The sequence below is a fragment of the Triplophysa dalaica genome, chromosome 9, assembly GCF_015846415.1.
Source record: "Triplophysa dalaica isolate WHDGS20190420 chromosome 9, ASM1584641v1, whole genome shotgun sequence".
NCBI classification, from domain to species: Eukaryota; Metazoa; Chordata; class Actinopteri; order Cypriniformes; family Nemacheilidae; genus Triplophysa; species Triplophysa dalaica.
The window spans coordinates 8135352-8150826 of record NC_079550.1 but is presented as its reverse complement, the minus strand read 5'-3'; the positions used below and the strand labels follow the sequence as shown (position 1 = coordinate 8150826).

At 37.8% G+C, this 15475-nt stretch overlaps 1 protein-coding gene across 1 annotated transcript in view; it reads right to left on the bottom strand.

The window, feature by feature from the left end:
• npas1 (neuronal PAS domain protein 1) overlaps nt 1-4334 on the bottom strand; it is a 35883-nt gene extending 31549 nt beyond the window's left edge. Inside the window, exon 1 of the mRNA XM_056757772.1 lies at nt 3852-4334. The gene's annotated coding sequence lies outside the window, so the exon portion shown is untranslated. The remainder of the gene's footprint in view (nt 1-3851) is intronic.
• Between the last annotated feature and the right edge of the window lie 11141 nt (nt 4335-15475).

Genomic DNA, 15475 nt, shown 5'->3' with positions numbered 1-15475 from the left:
CCATCAATATGAGGAGCTGTTTCTACAGAATACTAATTTCTCTTCACATCTCTCCGCATTTGAAGTCCGGCATTAGGAAGTCAGATGTTGTCTTGTTTTCTTCGAACACTGATAAATCAACCCTGGTCAACACCATTTCTCTCCCTATCACATTTAACTGGGCCTCGCTCTCTTTCTCTGCTCTGGCTGGACGTGGCTTTGGTGCTTTGCTGTTGACCTTGGCAGTTCCCCATCATTCCCAATACAAGGTTCTCTTCGGATCCACAGAGATGGAGTCTGCACCTTCATCTTCACCTGGCCCATTAATTATCTAATGGAATCAATACCTCATTTGATTAGATCAACCCGACCCTACCCGCCCCTGACCCGACACAGACAGAGATGGTAAAAGAGATGGCGGAAGGGGTTCCTCGACCGCCCAGTGCAGCAGTGATCTCTGCCTCAGAGGCTTACGCATGTCTCTCACATGTGGATATGTGTTGATTGTTTATAAAAACGCATGTTTGATAATGAAATAAACCTGAGAGATTAACTGAGAGGAATATATAGAGAATTAGTTTTACAATTCGTTTAAGCTTTACATGTATAGGATGTGCAAGATCCACTTAGACGTGAATATATTAAGCCTGGTTAGTTGTTGGATTTTCATATAAAGATTACCTGAGTGTGCTTGGAAAGAAACTGTATGTAATGCTTAGCCAAAGAGGAAAAAAACATAAATGAGATATTTTATTATATTTAAATGGCTTCTAGACATCTATGAGAAAAACAGAGATTTCTCCTGCTCTTTCTCCCGCTTTGCCTGAGAAAAAGACCTTGATAATCCCCAGATGTCGGCTCTCGAGTTTCAGAAGACATGTCAACAGTGTCACATGCTCAGATTTGCTCACACTTTGCCAAGATATGAATCAAAGGACTACAATCAAAAGCCAAACAAGTCAGATAAAAAACATTTAATTCATCCAATATTAAAATGATCTAAGCTATGAATTCTGTAAGTACTTTAACAGATCTATATGCTCTAACTGTATGCCAATTTCATTTTTTTTACTTTGATTCAATTTTAGGAAAACATAAGAATCAAAATAACGGATAGAGCAACCTCTAACCAATTAAATAAGGTCAGAGATCTTTCCAATGCTGCATGAGACTTTATCGAATAAAACTATGAACAGTTAAAGTTATGTTTTAATAATGTTTCATAAGCTATTTTAAAATTGAAAGTTTTAACAGTAGTAAAATAATGCATATGTTTTATACTCATAAAAATATACAGTATCTATGCTAAACACACACGGAATTCCCTTCACAAAAAAACCGACACAGGGTCAAACAGCCACACACAATTATACACAAGATGTCAGAGAAAAGTTCAGAGTCTGTATGCTACACAGTCACATTATTACATTTATCTGTCCCCTGCATGTCTTATATTTACGTTTAAGGATGAATTTTACTTTTTGTAAGTGTCTTGATTTCTTTATACTCGGCAGATACAGTAATATATAAAAATCGAGTGTTAAGATAATTCTGGGATTAAGATTTGGTATAATAGCTGTCAAAATGTTAAGGCTGAGTTAAAATGTTAACTGTAATTATTTAATATATATTTGGGTTAATTTATGCAACTTGGCAATATATGTTATGGTGGTTATGGTATTTGTACTTTCAATCTTTAAATTTCTCTGGTTTAATAACGTATAAAAGAACATCAGACTTTGTTTAAGAGCATGCAAATTTAAAGTAAATCACCAATGAAACTAATTACAAAAAATGCAAAGGTAAAACATCAATAAATGTAGTTTTTTGAACTATAGTTATTAAAAACTTGGATAGCATGGGTGTGCACAGTTGTCAAATAAAAATATTGTGACCATATTTTAATGCTCTAAAAGCAGGCTTCATTTTCTAGATGTTTTTCTGATTTTTGTGTAATATGCGAATTGGGCCCATGTGCCCTAAAAATGGTCTGATATGAGATTTTTAAGGAAAGCTGGTCATAAGCTTTTAATAAGACCACCAAGTTCTCTCCGGGTGCAGAAATCTGAAGGGGTCGCTATATTGACAGGGTCTCTTGTTTGTTTGTGTGTGCGTGTTTATAAAGGCATATCGATGTGTGTGTATGTTGAGTATATAAATATCCGCGTGTGTCCCTCAAGAGCCGGGTATGAGTGGCAGGGATTGGTTATGTAAGGAGTCACAACGGGTTGCATTGGACAGCCTGACCACAGATCAGGTCAACCAAGTGTGACACCAACAGCTTCTCACTGACACACCACTGACACTGTCTGTCACCGGGCCTGTCTGTCCCATTCTGAGTGTGTGTGTGTGTGCGTTTGTGTGTTCTTTTATGGTCCTATAGCTCCATCTTACATACCTGCATAACTATCAATTCTCCATTCACGTTCCTCTCTGAGAATCTCCTGATCTGTCTCGCTTGTGCGGATATGGACTTTGGATGTGCATGCTTTACTAACAGGACGGCAGGCGATTTCAGGGTTTGAGTTTTGAAGGTTACATTGATAATTTGATAATGTAACAATAGCAACAACTGACCATCCAGAGCACAACAAACTCAAGAAGATAACTCGTAACGGACAGCAAGAACATTTATCATATCATTCTAAAATAACAGAGAAACCTTTAGCAACAAGTAGATTGCCATGATGCTATTAATGATTTAGGTTCAAATAAAACGCCTATAAAACAAGACGCAAGATGTTTTTTACTCTTCCAGAAAGACAGAACAGCGTCTTATACAGATCCATTCATCATGGTGTGGTAACACCAATGATATCTCCTGTCCTGAAACTAAACTACACTGTCCCGAACAAGTTTATATTTAAGGAAAAAAGTGAAGCATCTGTGTTTAAATAATTCTTATCCAAAAACACCAATCGCCTGAAGTGGCGGCAAGACTATTAACAGCATTCATTTCCTTTTCACTAAAGAATTTATCAGAAAAAAATGAATGTTTATTTTAGTCACAGCACTATATTTCCATTAAATGGGTAAGTGTGGTATATTACTAATAAGCTGTAAGAAAATACCTTGAGTTCATTGCAAATGACCATTGTTTTTGTTATTTATTACATCAACATGTTATGTAAAGTGAAACAATAGAAAAGGATTTCATAAGCATTACAAAATAGAAATAGTTGTGATTTTAATGATTCATTATGTTTTAATCAATCTTAACATTTCTTTCCTGTAATTGTCAATTTGAAGTTGTCATCCTTACACAATTTTAAAGCACCCAGAAACTGAATTGCAGTTCTGTTCAAGTAATGTTATTAAACCAACAATTTAGTTTCTCCTATAATCCCACGCTAAGCTCAAATTCCATGATGAAGAAAAAGGTTAACATTTACCCACCCTCTTCAATTCTAATACAAATGCAGTCATTTAAATAGCCTGTTAAATCCAAAGACATCAGATAAGAGAGCGCAGCCGTCTCCCAGCCACCATTCACCCGCTCGCATAGAACACGCTGTCAATGCAAAAAGCTCTAATCTTGTAAAATCCACTAATGAAGTGAGAGATGATGTTTGAGAGCGAGCCAGGCGGTTCCTCCCCTCCGCACCAATACCACCGACATTGACGGGCAAGGACAAGTGCACTTGTGAGTCAAAGCAGTCTCCAACACATTCCCGGAAAAACTTTCCCAGGATCCCATGATCGGGCATCAACAAGTTTGTGGGGTATCCTAGAAGCATGCTATAAACTCTATCGTGTCAATTACTGTAACTTTTCAAATGACATTGAGAGAAGATTTGAGAAGTTCAGAGACCGTCTTTGAAGCACATTTGTAAACACAGACCAGAGCGGAAGGAAGTTGTTTGCCGACTCACCTGATGTTCATGTCCAGCGCTGAGCGGCAGATGCTCTCCTCCTCCTCTTCCTCAGATGCTGCAGGACCCGTCCGGATACCCGAACCCTGACCCTCGGCTCACTCCACGTCCCGAGACCCCTGACGCTTTCACATGCACTCACACACACTATGGGGGTGACAGGGGGGTCAGACGGGGCCAAGAACAATCCCAACTGCCGGCACAAAAGAGCAGGCGGACACACAACACACAGCTGCCGCTATAGAGTGTGAGAGAATGAACGTGTGTGTTTATGGGCTCACGGCAGCGGTGACCACGCTCTCCTCCTCTCTCACTTTCCCACCATCCGGCTCAGGATCGTCTCAGATATGACTTGAGTCGGAGGATGCGAGGCTGTTTCCTTCTCTGGCATGCATCCCTCTTTGGCTCTCTTTCCTCGGAGAGCTTCTATTCTTCTCATTTCCTCTTGGGAAAGCTGCGCGCACCGGTTGTCTCTTCACCAGCTCTCTCTCTCTCCCTCCCTCTCTCTCCTCAATCGCTAGTAAATATAAAAGACATGCTTGTACAGCCCCAGCCTCTCTCTCTCTCTCTCACTCACTCTCTCACTCAATCTCTCTCGCTTTCTCGTTTCTTTCTCGTTTACACTCCCTCCTCCCCACTGCCCCTCACTTTCTTTCTCACTGTCAAAGCTGCCTTTCAAATGCTGATTAGCACAGGGAGTGGGGGGGGGGTGTTATGGCTAGCGTTTGGCTAAAATTCCTTCACACATTGCATAAACAAAAAATATACATTCAGAACAAATATCTAAATATTCTAAACCAGAATTACATGTACAATTTTCTAAAAAAGGATGGATGTCACAGAAAAATGTAACTATTTTACAAGGTGACGATTTTGTGTACATTTGTATATTGTAAATCATAGGATGCTAAACACGAATGATTATCAGATGCAAAATACTGAATGAAGCCCCGCCCCCAAACCTAACATTACTGCAGCAAAAGCAGAATCAACTTGATGTCTCAGAAAATTTATACTATTTTACAAGGTGCCGATTTTTTATAAATTTGTGCAATGTGAATCGTACGACGTGAAAGATCCAATTATTATAAAAATTTGAAGATTGAAGCCCCGCCCCCAAACCTAACATTACTGGCAAAAGCAATCAATCAATTTAAAGGTACAAATTTATTTAAATTAGCCTCCTCGTAAAATAGTTACGATTTGCGAATTGACTCTTTTCAACGTATAGCCTTATTTTTTAAAGTAAGTACTTTTGTTCTTTATTTTTCATATTAATCATAAACTTGAAACATTGGCAGATGGGGTGTGCTTGTCATTGCTTTTATAAATCCGTTTGGTGACACCGCAGAGGAAATTACAAAGCTTGAAGATGAATTCACTTCAGAAGCAACACTGCATAAAAAGCAAAGTTTGCTTTCTGATACATCTTGAATTAAGATTATTTTTCTTACACATTCGACAACATAAAAAGAAGAAAAAACAAGATGCAAGCTGTGGTCTCTTAATGCGTGCAAATTCCTGCCACACTGTGTCAAAAAGTGTCGCAAAAATAGCGGTTGGTTTTACACGGGTTTCCCTTAAAATTCTCCTTGCCTTCCATTGGTCTTCAAACCAACAGTCCCCGCCCCAAACTTGTGTGATTGGTTGGACCAACGTTGCTAGTAAAAACACACATTTTTTTATAGCAATGCAAACACAGTGTTTACAATTTTCAAGAAAGTTTAAGTAGGGTTAGCTTTATAGTCTCTGCCTATTGAGTTTTTCCACAAGCAGTAAACACATACTTAAATTAATATCTATAAACAGTGTTTTTATACAGATATCATCTCCTGAAGCACAGGCACACTGACAAACATGCATACACACTCACGTATCTGAGCAAATAAACCCGCTCGCGCTGTTCCGCGCCCTCTCCTCCCTCCCCTCCTCAGTTCGTTCTTCTTGCCCTCAAACACTACTCAGAATATTGATACATCACCCCCTCCTTTCTCTCCTCCCTTTCTCTCTCTCTCCATCACTCACTTTCCCCGCTGAATACTGATAGGCCGTCTACTCCGTGGTCTGGGTTTCAAATTCTCATTCTCTCTCTCTCTCTCCGTGCACTCGCAAAAAGCTCTCCGTAACATAAAGGGGAAAACGGCAGAAGTTAATGCACTGAGCGCAACATAAATTCAGTTAAGTACCATTTCAGATTACGTCGAGCTAAAAAGTTGGCTTAAGCATTCACGAAGGAGGAGAAAAGAATGCGAGCGGCCGAGACGACGGTATAATAAGAAAACAAAGAAGCGTGTGGGAAATGTTGAAGAGAAAGAGCCGTTTCATTCTTACTTTTGCTATTGTTGGAATGGAGCAATGATAGAGAGAGAATGACAGAGAGAGACAGAGAAAGAGAGGGGATAAAGGACAGCAGGATGGTCCAGATGAGAGAGGCAAGGTTTTGGTAGTTTAAACAGCTGACTGCAAACTTGTCAAGCACATATGTATACGTAGCCGTCCAAAGGAAAACATATTCTCTATTATACGATATCTCACAAAAGCATCCACATGACTGATTCAAAAGTAGCCTTAACAAATTTTTCATTTTAGGATCATTTATATGTCACGTTTATTAAGCACCTTATCTCCTTTTTCATAACTTTAGTTCACTCAAAAAGGGATTCTGTAATAATTTACTCACCCTGTTGTCATTTTAAACTCGCTATAGTTTGGTTACCGACATTCTTCTAAATATCTTTTTTTGCGTTCTGCAGTCATATAGATTTGAAGTGACGAGGGTGAATAAATAACAACAAAAGCTTCATTTTCGGGTGAACTTTCACTTTGAAGGGACATTTCACCCAAAAATAAAAAATCTGTCATCATTTACTCACCTTTGAGTTGTTTCAAATCAATATAAATATCTTTGTTTTGATGAACACAGAGACACATTTGGAAGAATGCTTGTAACCAAACAGTTCTTGGCTAGTAGGGAAAAGTTTCCTACATTTCTTTTTTCTGTGGAAGACAAAAGAAGATATTTTGAAGAATGGAGGAAAGCAAACTGTTCTGGGGCACTTATGACTAATTTCAATGGTAGTCAACGGGGTCCATGAAGTATGAATATCTTTATCTCTGTTCAACCAAACAAAGACTTTTATACAGATTAGGAACAACTATAGAGTGAGTAATTCATGACAGAATTTTCATTTTTGGGTGAACTGTCCCTTTAATATCTACTGTTTTACCTCTGAGTTTTTATTCGTAATTTTCCAAAAAACAGCATTTATTCACATTATTAGCATCAGAATCTGAGACAATACAGCTGTGCTTCGTTTTATAAACATTTATTATAAAAATTAATGAACAGTAGCCTAGTCTGAACCTGCTGATAAAAGTGTAGTACAATTTCAGCACTTTTACAAATATACAGCTAACCTACTTAAATGTTTAAAAATAATGTTTTCTCGGAATAAAACATGTAGTATATTCTCAAAAAAGGTTATTTAAAAGGCCATTGAAGAACCTTTTGGTCCCATGAAGAACCTTTATCTTCTGAAAACCTTTCCGTTTCAGAATTTAATTCAGTTATTTAGATTATAAAAAAGTACGAAAGAGATGGTTCCTAAAAGAACCTTTGACTGAATGGTTCTTTGTGGACCAGAAACAATTCTTCTAACTTTTAAGCACCTTTATTTTTAAGAGAAGATTTTTAAATGGATAGTTCATATCAAAATGAAAATTCTGTCATCATTTACTCACCCTCATGTTTTTCCAAACCTCTAAAAATGTATATGTTCTGCTAAACAAAAAGAAAGATATTTGGAAAAATGTCAGATCCCTTCCCCATTGACTCCCAAAGCATTTATTTTCTCTACTATGTAAAAATATAATACTAATACTAAAATAGTATTTCCTGAAATATAAACAAAAACAAGCACATTTAAATTAAATTTTAAATTAATTGGCTGTCACCACATGACATCACTACTCATTTAGCTAAAGTAAAACCATCCCTGTCAATCATGTCACCTTAAATGTCAACTCTGGTTGAAAAGGGACGATTTCTGGTCGCTTTGATGCTGTTCACTGTCAGTGTAAACAGCACTTGAACAAACTATTATTTGAACAAACTAAATATTAAAAGAACTGAATAGCTGAAGAAAGGAAGTCATATACAGTACATCTAGTATGATATGAGGGTGAGTCACTTATGAAAAAAAAAAATTTTGGGGTGAATTATTCCTTTAATACAGAACTTGCTTCGCCATAGCATTTGCATTACAGCTCGACTTTTGGCTAAATTTGGTTCATCCGATCAGTATTCAGCCTCAGAACTGTTATATAAATGTCATGAAATTCCCTTCTACTCAAAAAGAAATTAAACTTGAGATGAAAGCAAACTGATTTATCTTATCGTGGTGGAGGGCTCAAGCAGACACTTTCCTCTGGACTACCCAATTATAGTATTTAATATGTAATAAAAATCAATAGTTCTCCTAAAACTCATGTACTTTATGAATAACACAAAACAAAAAACAGAGCAGCAAACCCTAAAGAACAAAGAGTTTGTTTAATTAATAGTTTGTTCAAGTGCTGTTTACACTGACAGTGATTTACAGCATTAAAGTGACCAGAAGTCATTCATTTTCAACCAGAGTTGACATTTAAGGTGACATGATCGACAGGGACGGTTTCACTTTAGTTAAATCCGTAGTGATGTCATGTGGTGACAGCCAATAGGAGTGCAGAATCATGTGATCTGCTGTCTGATACAGCAGGAATGTGACTGCGTGTTCTGAACTTTTTCAATTAATATAAACTCTATTCTTCCTTTACTCTTTACCTGTCTGTCTCTCTCTCTCTCTCTCTCTCTGTCCTAAACCAAATCTCTCAACCTTTAGCAGCTCTGACAGCACAAAAAGTAATTACTTCTCTAATTTACCCTGTCCAATAACAGAACATGTCTGTATGTATGTGTGTGTGTTTGAATGAGAGACAATCTGTGTCAGCAAAATGTCACTGCAACAGCGGTTGTAGTGTGTGTGTGTGTGTGTGTGTGTGTTGAAGAAATACTGTTTTGTGGGAAGAATATGGAAATGTTTGTATGTGCATTTAAATGTGTGTGCTCATATGGGTCTTAACGTTTGTGTGTGTAGCCTCCCCTTGGTCCAATTACTCGCACGACCCCCTTCCTCGTCCTCTAAACCTCTTTGGTTTACACTCGGCCCCAAATCCCCGTTTCCCTGGTGGGACGCTCCGCCACGCCTCTCCCTGACCGGCCAGACCTCCGCCTCCCGTCCCTCCTCCCGTCCCTCATCCCAGGTGAGCTGACAACGTCAGGGGGGCTTACTGATATCTGAATATTAATGAGCTGTTTTGAATACTAATTATATGAGCAATGATGAATGAACATGATGGATACACGAATGCATGCTTAAAGAGACAATTCAGCCCAAAAATTTAAATTCTTTTATTATTAATGTATCCTTATGTCATTTAAAATGTGTATTATTCTTGGAAACAAAAGAAGATATTTTGAGAAATGTCTCAGTGGTTTTGTGTATATGGAAGTCAATGTGGGTCAATCTTTAAAATATCCTCTTTTGTGTTCTGCAGAAGAAAGTAAGTCATACAGGTTTGTAAAGAGGGTGACAAAATTTTGCAATGTTGTGCAAATTGGCAACGTAAGCCAGTGAATTGTGCACAAGTGAATATTAAATAAACAGAGTAAATTTTATTTTCAACTACAAAGTTGACTTTTCTGATCTCTCCTGTTGATCAAATCCTTGTTTTCTTTTATCTGCTCTGCCAGGGTCGGAGATCTCTTCTTTCTCCGGTCCCTCCCTCTCTCTTTCTCTGCTCACCTACTCGATATTCCAGCCTTGTTTCCCTGCAGTCTCCAGCACAACTTTCCGACCCACTTCCTATTTCCTCCCTGGCCCTGTGATCAAAGCCTGCAGGACAGCATTGCCTTGGGCAGCAGAGGGATAAGGGATTCGAGAATAAGAGCTGGAGGAAGAGAGGGATATACAGCAAAAAAGCCGCATGGGTGGAAATGGAGAGATCACAGAAAGATGTCTGTCCATCTGTCCAAGGACAGAGAGATCGCAAGATGGGGTCAGACAGTACAGCAAGGCCTGGTCATCCAAACGTGTTTGAGGGAACATTTGGTTTAGTGCAAACGGTCTCCCACAGTCTCTGTGTAGCCTGTTAACTGACACCCGTTCCGTATACGGGACACCTAAGTTTGCGTCAATATAGTATATGTAATTTCTAATCGAATCATGACAAACTATATATCATTGAAAAGGTCTAAGACTCTAGAATACAGATTCCTTTGGTATTTAAAAAAATACATATGTAGGGAGAGTAATTGATTCTTTTTTATAAAGAGTGTGCTTAGATTTTTTGTTATCCTTATGCGACCCAAATTTTTTAAATGTATTTTTTAATCAACGAAAAACAAACTTTTTTTATTTATTTTTTACAATAAACCTAACAACATAGCTTTATTTTTTTGTGTGTGTGTGTGATTTTTTTTAGCAATAATCAGCCACTTTTTCAAACGAGACCAACCGTAAGTCTGTATTCCCAAGAATTCATGAGTTATTGCCATTTTAGATCCAACATGCTTTTTCATGTGTAGGCTCAAAAAGGGCTCCGACCGATAACAGGGTTTTACACCTCAGAAACCCATTGGAAATATTTTTCTCAGTGTGGAAATTGTAACTGCTAAACAATCTGAAAGATTCAAGATCAAAAACAAAGAATGTTGAATAAAATGATTAAAAACAGCCTAATACCATAAAAATTATCTTGTACATATGAACACTACCTGTTGTGTCTCCTCCTTGCGACCATAGACCATGAAGTTTTAATTCACTGTAACTGTTCCAGTGTGCCGTAGCTTTCAAATCTCATTTGTGCTTCTGCATATTCAAAACTGGTGTGTTAGATTTAATCAAAACATTTGAAAACCAATGAAGCAATGATACATTTGGCATTGCTATCATCAACATGTCTTCGCTCTTTTTATTTCCTATTTTCCTTATCATATATCAAGGCAGCTTGGACCGTATGCTTTAAATCATGTGCAAATTGAATCTCTTTTCTTTAACTTTTCTATCTTTAACGGACTCTTTGTGAAACACTGTATCTCAATCGTCCAGTCTGAGCACCATTGACAGCTGTCTGTCCCTCATAGAAGCAGTAACTGTCCAAACATTTATCAGTATGACTATTTGTTGACCATGTTACACTAAGTGTTCGAGTACTGCCAATATTCAATATTATAATATAGTCTGTTATATTTTAGAATGCACAATTGTGTCCAAAATTGTCCCGTGTGCACCTGTCCCGACATCATCATTGATGTCTCTAGAATCAAAAAAGGCATACAGGTTTGGAATCGAATGGCATGGTATCACTTGAATGGCAACAAGCAAATGGCTCATTTAGTAATAAATAAAAAATATAAGGTTCCTTTTGCAGGTCTGGTCATTTGAATGGGCGAGGCCAAAGAATGTCAACATTTCTGCTCACCGCTAAATTTGGGAAGAACAAAGATGTGGGAAGAGAGAGAGAGCATATTTATGAGAGTGGAAGACACTGGCCCATTTGTACCCAGACCAGAGCATCTTGTACTTTAACATTCTCCACGCATTCTGACAAAGAGCACTAATTATAAATAAATTAGGAACACGACACGGTGAGCCACAGAGGGACAGCAAGCGGCGCAAGAGAATGAGAGAGAGAGAGGGGAAGAGAGATTGAGGGGGTGCTAGGAAAGAGAGGAAGAAAAGAAAACAGATAAGAGGAGAGAGGGATGAGCAAGGAGACACGGGGCGAAAGAAAGAGAGAGATGGTATACAGGACTGGAATTCCTAATAAATGTCTTTTTGGTGGATTATAAAGAAGAATTGAATATGAAGCTTTACAAATATGGTTATTAAATTAGAACGGAAAAATCACAATGTACAGTTTCTGTATAATCACTAAGCAGTCGGTTCACTTTAATTAATAAGAAAGAAAGGAACACTGACCTTACAATTTTCCCCCTTTTTTCACAAAAAAAGTATATAGTAAGATGTCTTGTTGTCCAGTGCCTACACATTGTACTGTACGCCGCTGACTATTAAGATTTTCAAAAGCCTCTTGGAACATCTTAAATATTTTTCCTTACCATGTTTTTTTCGCCCTTAAAATAGCAGGGGAACAGAGCTATGATCAAAGCTTTTCTCTAACATTTTCGGCCAGGGCTACTGTTAACATAAAATATTTACTCACCGTCATTCAAGCTTATCGTTCCTGACAGTCAGATGAAGGAGAAAGAGACAGACGCTATAATCTAAATAGATCACACTTCAACCCTGCAGGTATTTCTGTCCATACAGCACGACCAAAGAGCCGGGGATGCCCGACCCGAGAGGGCGAGAACACTTTATATCCAGTATAAGCTAAAAATGATCAACAGCATCTGATTAAAAGCATTTATTTCTTTTATACAGGCACGAAATGTGAGATATTTTGCAATTCCAGCGAAGAGGAAAGGGTTGAGATGAAACATCAGAGGTGAACGCCAGTAACAGAGACAGGAAAGGTCAAAGAGGTCATCCCCATCTGGCCCCTTCTGACCTTGCCTAGGCAAAAAGGCTATAACCATGGCAACTGACTCACAGACATATGTGATGTCATCTATTATATTTGGAAGGGGGGTTGCCGGAGGAGGGGACGGTCACACACTGACACACACACACACATTTGTTCTATGTGCCAGTGACCACATCATGAGCGCCTGTGCCATATCCAATGATCGCTTTAACTTCCCAGACAGCCATAAAAAAATGAAAGTGAATCAAAAGAATTAGCATTCCCGTAACGTAAGGGTTGTCTGTGTGCCCCCTGGCAGCGGTGAGAGAGGGGCTCTCTGTCTTTTTCCACCACACCATCACCTACTCTTGCTTTACTCTGCCTGTTTCTCCCTCCTACTCTCTCTCGTCGGGTCTGTGTCATCCTAGCCAAGAGGCTGACTTTTTACGTGGATGATGGTGATGAATAAGAACAATTTCTGGAGATGCTAAGTTTGCTGTCAGTCATGCACAATGAATACACAAACATGCCGAGGAAGACAAAGTAATGTTAATGTATGTCCATTTTAATGTTAATTCCACAAATACAACACTCTTTGGTGTCCTGTTGATACTTCCATGTTTCGTTTTTTTGTTTGGATAAACAAGGTTCAATCTAAAATGAAAAGTTAAAGCACTTAAAAGTGATATCTTACTGTCTAAATGTGCCACACAATTTGACCCTGTTACTGAAGGATAGGTTCCCTGTTACAACAATGCTACTTACTTAGAATTGGGACTGAAGTAACATCAATCTCATTTATGTCTATCGTTTTTAAAGATGTATTTTATGTTTTTCAGTTAAAAGACTTGATAGTGTTTAAATGTTCATTTATCTTACACCTTGTCTACACCGGTGTAGACAAATTTACAAGAGTTTGGTATATTTTTGAGTTTTGTGGTTAGCATTTTGCGGCGGTGCTTGTCCTTAGACTTGAGGATGTTTATAATTTTTGTTATCATAATGTCTTGGAAAAGATTAATTGCAGTCGGAAAAGAAAGGTTAAAGTCATACATTTGGAAATTTAAACATATATCAGGGCTGTAAAAAAACTATTAATTGTGATTAATCGCGGAAAAGTTTGTGTTTACATAATATATTTTTGTGTGCTGTGCATATTCATTTTGTCTTAACAAACACAAAAACATACACATACATCTAAATAATGTATTTAGATTTACGAATAATTGAAATTATTAATAAATATTTAATAATTTTTATATTTTTCTTAATCATATAGGCTACATGTATGTGTTTATAAATGCAAAATGAATACTGCACAGTACACAGATATTATGTAAAGACACACTTTTATTCTGGACGTGATTAATCGCGATTAATCGTTTGACAGCCCTAATATAAATAATACCGAGTTATCATAACTGTAATAATATGTGCAACCAATATACATACTTTATGTTAGTTCAACAGATATTTTCCGGTGATTTATGGGAGAGTTTACTACAAGCTCTTTCATGCATACAAATATTCAAACCTTTTCATTATGAAAGGTCTTAAGATAGTGCTTTAGATAATCGAGGTAAAACATACGCCATCTTCAGGGAAGAAGTTTACCTAAACAACTTACTGTACTTGTGTTCCATACAAGAAATCAAGTTATTGAACAACATCAGGGTAAGTAAATGGTCTTTATTTTAAGGTGAATCATCCCTTTAAAGAAGGAATACATAGCCGAAGGGTGGAAAACGCAGCTAAAGTAAAAACGCATTACACTGGAGAACACAACACAACAAAGCACAAATGTTTCTCGGGTCAGGACCTCAAACATCTTCCCAAAGTCATCTACACAATCAGTGTTTTGCTTTAAATGAATGTCTCTATCTGGTATTCGTACTCCATCCTGCACACAGGCATACAGAGAAAGGCCCTTTCTAATTGGACATTGATTGTCAGAGCCCTCCAATCTCTTTTGAATATCTAGACCATGTTAATTGAAGAATGGGGTTGTGTGTATCGTCCTGCTTAAGGGTAGTGAAGTGACATAGACAAATGAATCTACTCACTCAGACACAATCACAAGAGCACACCCATGAGCAAACCTACATGCCACAGCATAACATGAGCTCATAGAGACTTCATCAACACTTAACCTTTCCTTTTAAAAACCCCTTGCACAAGAAACACGAGGGAAGAGTACATACATCAATTCGGAGAGCTCTCTGCGTAAAAAATGTTAAAGGGGTCATATTGTGTGAATATGTGTCTTTGGTGTCACACGCTTGCAGTATTCGACTAATCATTACTCACTTATACTTATATCAAAGTATAAGTTGCCCATGCATGTATTAGACACCTAAAATTTCAAAAATTAAAGTAGCCTATCGGAACAAAAGATGCCTTCTATCTAAAAACGAATGCTCACCCAGACCTGCCTGAAACGCCTCATGTAACCACACCCCCACAAATTCACGTCAGTTTGTGGTATGATTTGACTAAGACCGCCCAAATGTATACGCAAGTGAGATGGGCGTACCTGTCAGTACAATTACTGTGGAACCTGATGTTCCAAATATGGTATTACATATCCGTCACACGCTTGCAGTATTCGACCAATCACTACTCACTGGTTAACTGGCCAATCATAGCACACCTGGCATTTCAGCGCGATGAGCATTGTAAAAAATCTGCGCGTTTCAGAGAGGCGGAGCAAAGAGAAAATACAGTGTTTTTGAACCTTAAAGCATGTATACACATTACATTACATCTTCAACAAACGATAATATTCGTTTTAGTCGTGCCATATGACTCCTTTAAATTGAACACAGACACCTGTGGTTCAAAACCAAATTCTGAAGGTGTTTAAATGGTTGCTAATGTATTGCTAGCTGCATATGAATGGTGCTACTTCAGTGCTTGTTGCTAAGGTATTACATATGGCTGGCAAACCCTCAACATTATACGTTTTCATTGTGCATCTCATCGGGAATACATAACTATTTTATAAGAGGATGATTTTGTATAAATATGTCATACAAATTTTTTTTAATAGAACA